Genomic DNA, 10,913 nt, shown 5'->3' with positions numbered 1-10,913 from the left:
CAAAGTCCCAAAACCTAGATATACACCAGTTTCTGTGAGAGAGAGCATATGTTCACACGTATCCGTAAACTACTGCAAAATATATACCTGAAAGCAGAAGTACACTAGAGTTTGCAGTGAGTAACCCCCCCCACAACACTTCCTCTCCACTATTCCAAGCTTTGGGTCCATGATTTCTCAACAATTTGATTGGCTTTATATGTTAACTCGCTTTTCAGTCACCAGGTTCCAGATGTCATCAGGATGCCAGCCAGGCTTCCCTAGACTGAAGACCCCACCAATGTGTCCTGGAGCTCTGCTTCCCCAGAGACCCACCCTACTAGGGAAAGAGAGAGGCAGACTGGGAGTATGGACCAGCCAGTCAATGCCCATGTTCAGCGGGGAAGCAATTACAGAAGCCAGACCTTGTACCTTCTGCAACCCACAATGACCCTGGGTCCATACTCCCAGAGGGATAGAGAATGGGAAAGCTATCAGGGGAGGGGGTGGGAAATGGAGATTGGGTGGTGGGAATTGTGTGGAATTGTACCCCTCCTACCCTATGGTTTTGTTAATTAATCCTTTATTAAATTAAAAAAAAAAGACAGAAAGAAAGAAAAAAAAAAGAACAGTCTGGAGAACTCTCAGACGGCTAGAAATGGACCTACCCTATGATCCTGCAATTCCTCTCCTGGGGATATATCCTAAGGAACCCAACATACCCATCCAAAAAGATCTGTGTACACATATATTCTTGCAGCATGATTTGTAATAGCCAAAACCTGTAAGCAACCCAGGTGTCCAACAATAGATGAGTGGCTGAGCAAGTAGTGGTATATATACACAGTGGAATACTACTCAGCTATTAAAAACGGTGACTTCACCGTTTTCAGCTGATGTTGGCTAGAGCTTGAAAAATTCCTGTTAAGTGAAATAAGTCGGAAACAGAAGGATGAATATGGGATGATCTCACTCTCAGGCAGAAGTTGAAAAACAAGATCAGAAGAGAAAACACAAGTAGAACCTGAACTGGAATTGGCATATTGCACCAAAGTAAAAGACTCTGGGGTGGGGGTAGGGGGGAGAATACAGATCCAAGAAGGATGACAGAGGATCTAGTGGGGGTTGTATTATTATATGGAAAACTGGGAAATGTTATGCATGGGCAAACTACTGTATTTTCTGTCGAATATAAAACATTAATTCCACAATAAAGAAATTAAAATAAATAAAATAAATAAAATAAAACTTTAGATAGAAAAATTGAGTATTGGGAGGCTTTCGGTGAGGGCCGCGCTGCAGCGGGACAGGAAGATGCAGATCTCCGTGAAGACCCTGACAGGCGAGACCATCAATTGAGGGCAAGCCCAGCAACACCATAGAGAGTGTCAAGACCAAGATCAAGGACAAGGAGGGCATCCCCAATCCTGACCAGCTGAGGCTGATCTTTGCCGGCAAGCCTCACTCCGTCGGACTACAACATCCAGAAAGAGTTCACGCTGCACCTGGTGCTGTGGCTGCACGGTGGCATCATCGAACTGTCCCTGCTGCAGCTGGCCCAGAAGTACACCTGCAAGAAGATCATTTGCCTCAAGTGCTATGCGCTCCTGCACCCCCAGCTGTTAACTGCGCAAGAAGTGCGGCCACACCAACAACCCAGGCCCCAAGAAGATCAAGTGAACCCTGTCTGTCTGTCTGTCTGTCCTGGAATAAACCGCAGCTCACGCAAAAATAAATAGGGGAGTCGGGAGATAGCGCAGGGGGTTAAGTGCAGGTGCTGCAAAACTCAAGGACCTGCCAGCCCCTGGCTCCCCACCTGCAAGGTAGACGCTTCACAGGCAGTGAAGCAGGTCTGCAGGTGTCTGTCTTTCTCTCCCCGTCTTCCCCTCCTTTCTCCATTTCTCTCTGTCTTATCCAACAACAACGAATCAATAACAATAATAACCACAACAATAAAACAAGGGCAACAAAAGGGAATAAATAAATATTAAAAGTGAATGAATAGGGAGTTGGGAGGTAGCACAGCGGGTTAAGCGCACGTGGCTCAAAGCGCAACTGCCGGCGTAAGGGTCCTGGTTCGAGGCTCCGGCTCCCCACCTGCAGGGGAGTCGCTTTACAGGCGGTGAAGCAGGTCTGCAGGTGTCTTTCTCTCCCCCTCTCTGTCTTCCCCTCCTCTCTCTCTCCGTTTCTCTCTGCCCTATCGAACAACGACTACAACAATAAAACAACAATGGCAACAAAAGGGAATAAATAAATAAATTTTTTAAAAAGTGAATGAATGAATGAATAATAAAGAAATTAAAAATGAGTATTTACAAGAAAATAAGATGTCTATCATAAGAGAAGGTTCCTGCTGGGGGCCAGCCCTGGCATGTTATTAGGGTCCCTGAAAGATGAGGGGCATCGGAGGAATGAGGTGGAAGGACATGTCAACTGCTTCAGGAGCAGGAGAGAGGTGCCTTCGCTTTCTCTTCTGCAGAGGTTTATTATTTATACATTTTTCACCTGGATACAACATATGTCAATTCATTATTTTTGCAGAATTCTTTACACAACTATTTATCATAAAATTCATTTTTCATCTTAGCAGTTAACCTATTTTTCTTGAGCAAGCATCTTGGAATATCATGAGTTTTCTGTATAGCATCTATTGTTTCTAAAAGGTCAGTTTCTGTGAAGCAGATTTTCTTGTTTAGCTTGTCTTTGTTTCCTGGCAAACACACACCTGGGAGGATGGGGCCTTGCTAGTTTCATTATAGATGGTAACTTACTAACCTTAACCTGTTTGCCTTTAGTGTAAACCACATGACCAAGGTATTCATCATAGATGCCCATAAATAGAAGGGGGTGTCAGTCAGTGGGGGTCACTGGTATGGGCCCTTATACTTTGAGGAAGATAATCTACCAGCTATTCTATAAGCTATCCAAGGCGGCCCTTGTGCCGTGGGAAGAACCCAAGGTTCTTGTTCTCTTGTATCTATTTAGCCAATTTGGTTCTGTAGTAGTTACAGGCTGGAAGGCAAGCAGCTCTTCCTCTGTAAGCTTTCTGATGAGTATAGTAGCTTCTGCTTCTAGGCCATTTCTGGTCTTATTACACTAACTACTGTAATTGTTATTTATTTATTTATTCTCTTTTGTTGCCATTGTTGTTTTATTGTTGTTGTTATTGCTGTCATTGTTGTTGGATAGGACAGAGAGAAATGGAGAGAGGAGGGGAAGCCAGAGAGGAGGAAAGACAGACACCTGCAGATCTGCTTCACTGCCTGTGAAGAGACTCCCCTGCCAATGGGGAGCCGGGGGCTCGAACCCAGATCCTTACACCGATTCTTGCTCATTGTGCCACACGCTCTTAACCTGCTGTGCTACTACCCTACTCCCTGTAATTGTTAATTTTATGTACTTCCCCTGTAAAGTTTTTATGATTAAAGTAGCCAATAAGTCCCCAAATTATCAATGTGTTCATAAGCAAAAGGATAAGTAGCTTCAGTTTTGTCCAAGACTTCCTGCTTTGCAGGCAGCCTCACTCTACCCAGACTTTGTCAGGTAGTAGACTTGGCTTTGCCTCTGCCAGGTTCCAAATATTTTTCTTTCTTTTCATTATACTTTTTTTTTTTATTTTATCATTTTTGGGGGGAGGGGACTAATGGTTCTTACTATGGCTGTTGACATATGGGTACATTTTCTCATCTTCCTGTGATAGGTGCTGCAGAACACACTCATGCCTCATTTAGATCCTTTTCCAGCATCATGTACCAGGATCCCAAAGCCCACTCCATCTCCTCCCTTCCCCTTCTCCCTCAGAGTCTTTTGCTTTTGTGAAATACGGTCCTGCTTGAATTTTAAACTTGATGTCAACTGTTTAGGAAAACTGGCATTACCCAGCTCAGGTCTGAGAAAATTTACCTGTGGAAGTGACTGGAAGTGATATATTAACCAGGAAGACAAGGAAATTATAAGAGGGAACATGCTGGGCTTCTCTAGGCAGTGTCAGCTCTGCATTGCTCCAAAGGATAAAAACTGCTTCTGAACACTGGTTCTCACACTGTTTGATGTCTCTTACACTATGGAATATATTGTACACCTAGGAGTCCTACTCCTTGAACGCTGGATGTAGTAGTTCTGATGAGTTTGAGGTCTTTTGTATTTTTATTTTATTTATAAAAAGGAAACACTGACAAAACCATAGGATAAGAGGGGTACAACTCCACACAATTCCCACCACCAGAACTCCATATCCCATCCCCTCCCTTGATAGTTTTCCTATTCTTTAACCCTCTGGGAGTATGGACCCACGGTCATTGTGGGATGCAGAAGGTGGAAGGTCTGGCTTCTGTACTTGCTTCCCCGCTGAACATGGGTGTTGACAGATTGATCCATACTCCCCAGCCTGCCTCTTTCTTACCCTAGTGGGGCAGGATTCTGGGGAATTGGAACTCCAGGACACATTGGTGAGGTTGTATGCCCAGGGAAGTCTGGTTGGCATCATGGTATTATCTGGAACTTGGTGGTCTTTTTTTTTTTTTTTGCTTCCAGGGTTATTGCTGGGGCTCAGTGCCTGCACCATGAATCCACTGCTCCTGGAGGCCACTACCCCCCCCCTTTTGTTGCCCTTGTTGTTGTAGCCTTGTTGTGGTTATTATTGTTTTATTTATTTATTTATTCCCTTTTGTTGCCCGTTTTATTGTTGTAGTTATTATTGTTGTTGTCATTGGATAGGACAGAGAGAAATGGAGAGAGGAGGGGGAAGACAGAAGGGGAGAGAAAGACACCTGCAGACCTACTTCACCTCTTGTGAAGTGACTCCCCTGCAGGTGGAGAGCCAGGGCTAGAACTGGGATTCTTACATAGGTCCCTGTGCTTTGTGCCACCTGCGCTTAACCCGCTGTGATACAGCCCGACTCCCTGCGGTTATTATTGTTATTGCTGATGTTATTCATTGTTGGATAGGACAGAGAGAAATGGAGAGAGGAGGGGAGAGAGGGGGAGAGAAGGATAGACACCTGCAGACCTTCTTCACTGCCTGCGAAGCGACTCCCCTGCAGATGGGGAGCCGGGGGGCTTGAACCAGGATCCTTACGCTGGGTTTGCATTTTGAGCCAGGTGAACTTAACCCACTGTGCTACCACCTGGCCCCTGGTCTTTTGTATTTTTTGTTGTTGTTGGTATGCTTCTAAAAACCCCTTCTGTTTCATTTGGTTTAAATCCCCCCTGCTTAACACTGCATTCTATTTACATAACCACTTCATTCTATTTACATAACCTCTGTTAACAAGCACCACCCTCCCTCCAGGGCATTGGTGGTTCAGTGGTAGAATTCTTGCCTGCTCCGCCCCCTCTCCTTATCATACCCTGATTTTCACCAGTCACTTTTCTCTCCACCCTTTCGGAGTCGCATCCTGTTCCCACCCTACTAGGCTAGTATATTTATAAGGACAAGATTGTAGTTTTTAGTTTAGCTTAGCTTGGTATAGATTGTGCTGCGTCCTGCATGAATAAAGAGGTACTGTGTACAGCTCAACCATGAGTCCCTGGTCGTCTGTTACCCGCCCGTGAAGCCAGCCCGGCAAAAACAACATATGGCACCTACAACGTGGGACCGGACCTGCGCAACTCCCAGATAAGTGAAGACTTTGCCTACCTATGCACTATGGTCTTCTCTTCTACTTATGAAGAGGTTTGCCAAAGCCTCTACTGTTTCATCATGAGACAGTTACTCTGTCTCTGGAACATTTTGCTCTGGGCCACACTTTGTTTCCCTGACCGGGAACTTTGGTTTCTTGTGACCCTAATCATAGAGCTTGGGAGATGCACTGAGATTTCTCCTTGGACTTTCTGGATTCCCTCTCTTATGTTTCCTGAGGAAAAGGACTACATTTTGCTCTGGGCCACAATTTGGTTCTTTATGACCGTGATCATAGACCTTGGGATATGCATGGGGATTTCCACTGGGACTTTCTGGACTTCTTCTCACATGTTTCCCATGGAGAAGGACTACTCTAATTTGAGGAGCGTTCTCCAGTACCCTGGCAGTCCCCAAGAATGGAGACACATGGTTAGTTCTACTCTCTTGGATTCTTTCTTCGATGGGAAGACGCTTTTAAAAATGGGTGCCTGAAGCAATCCTGCAGGAACAGTCAGAAGCACCCTAAGTGGAATTTTGAAGAGCTTTTTGGACTAGGACACCCTCCGGGGACTCTTGATGCTACATGGTGAGATCTGTTTCATAAGAGAGTGACTTAAATGACTGAATTTTTGTTTGACATTGACTTAAAAAAAAGTGTCTGTTGTGATATCTCCTCTTTCCTTTACTATCCAATTTATTTGGGTCTTCTCCCTTTTTTGTTTTGTGAGTCTGGCTAAAGCCTTGTTGATTTTGTTTACTCTTTTGAAGAACCAACATTTACTTTCGTTGATCTTTTGTATGGTTTTCCTATTCTCAATGTTATTGATTTCTTCCCTAACTTTAGTGATTTCTGTCCTTCTGGTTGCTTTAGGGTTCCTTTGTTGTTCTTCTTCTAGGTCTTTAAGATGTGCAATCAGGCTGTTTACTTGTGCTTTTTCTTGTTTCCTAATGTGTGCTTTTATAGCTATGAACTTCCCTCTTAGGACTGCTTTAGCTGTGTCCCAAATATTTTGATAGCTTGTGTCTTCATTTTCATTGAACTCTCGAAACATTTTGATTTCTTCCTTGATTTCCTCTTTGACCCAGAAGTTGTTAAGAAGTGTACTGTTGAGCTTCCACATTTTGGCACTGTTAGTAATTTTTTGTTGATTGTTAACTGTTAGTTTAATTCCACTGTGGTCTGAGAAGATGCTTGGGATGATTTCAATGATCTTGAATTGGCTGATGCTGTCTTTGTGGCCTAATATATGGTCTGTCCTTGAGAATGACCCATGTGGATTGGAGTAAAATGTGTATTCCAGTTTCTTGGGATGAATGACTCTGGAAATGTCCAGTAGTTCTAGTTTATCTATCTCTTCATTTAGCTCCCTTATGTCTTTATTTTCTGCCTGGATGATCTGTCAAGTTGAGAGAGTGGGGTGTTGAAGTCCCCTACTATGATTGTGTTACTGTTAATATATTGCTGTAGCTCTTTCAGTAGAAGTTTAATGTATTTAGATGGCTTCTCATTGGGTGCATAGATGTTAATAATAGTTAAGTCCTCTTGATTGACTGATCCTCTGAGCATGAGGTAGTGTCCATTCCTATCTTTTAAAATCTTATCTATTTTAAAGTCTATCATGTCAGATATGAGAATAGCTGCTCCTGCCCTTTTTTGTGGGCCATTGGCTTGTATGATAGTTTTCCATCCTTTCACTTTAAGTCTGTTTGTCTTGTTGACTCAGGTGGGTTTCCTGTAGACAGCATATTGTTGGACTGTATTTTCTGATCCATCTTCCTACTCTGTGTCTTTTAATAAGTGAATTCAGGCCATTGACATTTATTGATATCAAAGATTGAAGATATTTTAACGCCATTCTTGTAGAGTTTTAAAGTGTTTTGATATATGTCCTATTTGTGGTGGTCTCGTTGTTTATAGGAGACCTTTCAGAAGTTCTTTCAGGGCAGGCTTGGTGATGGTTGATTCCTTCAACTGTTGCTTGTCTGAGAAGGTTTTTTTGTTTTGCATAACCATTATACTATTTCTTTTTTACTTTTTATTTATAAAAAGGAAACACTGAGGGTAGGGGTATAGCATAATGGTTATGCAAAGAGATTTTCATGACTGAGGCTCTCGTCAGTCCCCCACACCACCATAAGCCAGAGCTGAGCAGTGCTCTGGTTAAAAAAAAAAAAAAGGGGGTTGGGCGGTGGCGCAGTGGGTTAAGCGCATGTGGTGCAAAGCGCAGGGACCGGCGTAAGGATCCCGGTTCGAGCCCCTGGCTCCCCACCTGCAGGGGAGTCGCTTCACAGGTGGTGAAGCAGGTGTCTATCTTTCTCTCCCCTTCTCTGTCTTCCCCTCCTCTCTCCATTTCTCTCTGTCCTATCCAACAACGAATTGCGTCAACAAGGGCAATAATAGCCACAATGAAGCTACAACAAGGGCAACAAAAGGGGGAAAAAATGGCCTCCAGGAGTGGTGGATTCATGGTGCAGGCACCGAGCCCAGCAATAACCCTGGAGGAGGAAAAAAAAAAAACAACACTGATAAAAACCATAGGATAAGAGGGGTACAACTCCACACAGTTCCCATCACCAGAACTCTGTATCCCATCCCCTCTCCTATTCTTTTTTCTTTTGTTGTCCTCATTTTTGTTATTGTTGTTGTCGTTGTTGGATAGGACAGAGAAATGGAGAGAGGAGGGAAAGACAGAGAAGAGAGAAAGATATTGACACCTACTGACCTACTTCACCGCCTGTGAATCGACTCCCCTGCAGGTGAGGAGCCGGGGGCTTGAACTGGGATCCCTGACCTTGCGCTTTGCCACGTGTGCTTACCTCCTGCTTTCCTACTCTGTATCTCTCTGGGAGTATGGACCCAGGGTCATTATGGGGTGTTGAAGCACCCAATTGTATCTTGAAGAACTAGTAATACAATGTTACAGGTACGCTAACAAGAACCCAGTTAAGATATATACTGCCCCATGACCTCAAGGACCCCAGACATCACCCTTATACAATGAAACCACTTCCTTCCCATTTTTAGGCCCTGGCAACTACTAATCTGTTATCTACATTCTTTCTTCTTCTTCTTCCTTCTTCCTCCCTCCTCCTCCTTCTTCTTCTCCTGGCAACTACTAATCTGTTATCTACTTCTTTCTTTTTCTTCTTTTTTTTTTTTTTACCAGAGCACTGCTCAGCTCTGGCTTATGGTGGTGCGGGGGGATTGAACCTGGGACTTTGGAGGCTCAGGCATGAGAGTCTGTTTGCATAACCATTATTCTATCTACCCTCTGCCCGTATTTCTTTTTTTAAAAAATTATTTTTATTTATTTATTAGATAGAGACAGAGAAATTGAGAGGGGAGGGGGAAACAGAGAGGGAAAGAGACAGAGACACCTACAGCCCTACTTCACCACTCATGAAGCTTTCCCCCTGCAGGTAGGGACCAGGGGCTTGAACCTGGGTCCTTGCACATTGTAATGTGTGCGCTTAACCAGGTGTGCCACCACCTGCCCCCCCATCTCTGCATTTCTTAAAAATCTTTATTTATTGGGTAGAGACAGCCAGATATGGAGAGGGAAGGGGATGATAGAGAGGTAGAGAGACAGATACCTGCGCCCTGCTTCACCCATCACAAAGCTTTCCCTTTGCAGGTGGTGACCAGGGGCTCCAACCCGGGTCCTTGTGCATTGTAACATGTTTGCTCAACCAGGTGTGCCACCACTCCAGCCCTCATTTCTATATTTTTGACTTTGAAGATTATATGATACAGTATGCAACATTTCAAGATTACCTTCCAGCATAATTCTCTACTCAACCAAGTTGTTGTGAGCTTGTTCATTTTTATTTATTTCTAGCATTCTGTGGCATCATGTACTGCTGTAAATTAATCATTCCTGCACTGAAGAACATCTGGACTACTTCTACATTTTTAAATGTACTAACTTTATTGAGATATTGGATTAGTATGAAACAGTGCACCACACCAGGCAGGGTGTCTGCACTGGCATGCATGTGACCCAGGTTTGAACAAACTTCATGGGAGCAACTGGGAAGCTCTGGTGTGGTGGTGGTCTCCCCCACCCTCTTTTTTTTAACCAGAGCACCTTTCAGTTCTGGTTTATGGTGGTGGGGTTTGAAGCTGGTACTTTAATAGAGCCTCAGGCATGAAGGCTCTCTTTGCATAACTATCATGCTAACTACCCCCAACCCCAGCCCACTTTCTTCCTCCTCTTTCTGAATGAAAAAGTGGCCAGAGTTTAAGGCAATCCCCCCACCCCCTTCTCAACAAGAAGAGTTCACCAAGTAAGGTGACTAACTGCAATCTCCAAGGCTCAGATTAGATTAGGTACTGTGGTATTTCTCTTCCCCCACTCCCATCTTATGGGAAGCCCTAGCAATGGGGTGGGGGAGAGAAAGAGAGAACTTATCATATACTTTGGGTTCAATTTTGAGCACTGACACCAACAAAAATTTAACAAGGTGGTTATGCAAAAAGATTCTCATACCTGAGGCTTCAAAGTTCCAAATACAATTTCTCGCACCACCAGAGCTGAGCAGTGCTCTAGGAAAAAGAAAAAAGAAAAAGAAAAAGGAAGAAACGTAAACTAATTGATACTTAGTGAAGGCACTCAGCCCCAGCAATAGTCCTGGTAGCAGCTTAAAAAAGTGCTTCTACCAGGCCCTCTTACTCTTCGTACTAAAATGTCCTTTCTTTGTATAAAAAAAATAATCACTGAGTGGTCTGGGAGGTGGCACAGTGGATAAAGCATCAGACTCTCAAGCATGAGGTCCTGAGTTCAATTCCCAGCAGCACATGTACCAGACTGATGTCTGGCTCTTTCTCTCTCCTCCTATGTTTCTCATTAATAAATAAATAAAATCTTTAAAAATCACTGAAATAAAGTTACGACCTAGAAAAGGTTTTCTCCTTCCCGCCAAAAATAAAAAGCAGAATAAAGTTTCTGGTCCTTCCAACTTGCTTTCGAGATACGGATTCCAGGGCAGCAACGTGGCGGTGATGGAGGAGCAAACACCCGCAGCCCAGACGCGCCGAACAACAGAGACAGAGAGGCAGCCCTGCCTAGGTGGTTAGTATACAGAGACTATCATGAGCCTCACGTTGGACAAAGGCGCGTCCCTCACTGTGCCAACCTGTGAATCCACTGCCCTCAAGTGACGCCAGCAGTAACAAAGGAGGAAAAAACAAAAACAAAAAACCGTGAGCGCTAAATACCACTGCCTAAAGTAGGCAGCAGGAAACCGAGAACCGAGCGGAAATGACATCACCAGGTGGCGCTACGCAAACCAGACACTCTGAACTCTCGCG

At 44.1% G+C, this 10,913-nt stretch overlaps 1 pseudogene; it reads left to right on the top strand.

Annotated features, from left to right (window-relative positions):
- The first annotated feature begins 274 nt into the window (after positions 1 to 274).
- LOC103107494 (ubiquitin-ribosomal protein eL40 fusion protein-like) lies at positions 275 to 1,659 on the top strand (annotated as a pseudogene).
- The last annotated feature ends 9,254 nt before the right edge of the window (positions 1,660 to 10,913 follow it).

The sequence above is a fragment of the Erinaceus europaeus genome, chromosome 2 (genome assembly GCF_950295315.1).
Source record: "Erinaceus europaeus chromosome 2, mEriEur2.1, whole genome shotgun sequence".
NCBI classification, from domain to species: Eukaryota; Metazoa; Chordata; class Mammalia; order Eulipotyphla; family Erinaceidae; genus Erinaceus; species Erinaceus europaeus.
This window is presented reverse-complemented; position numbering and strand designations above follow the sequence as displayed.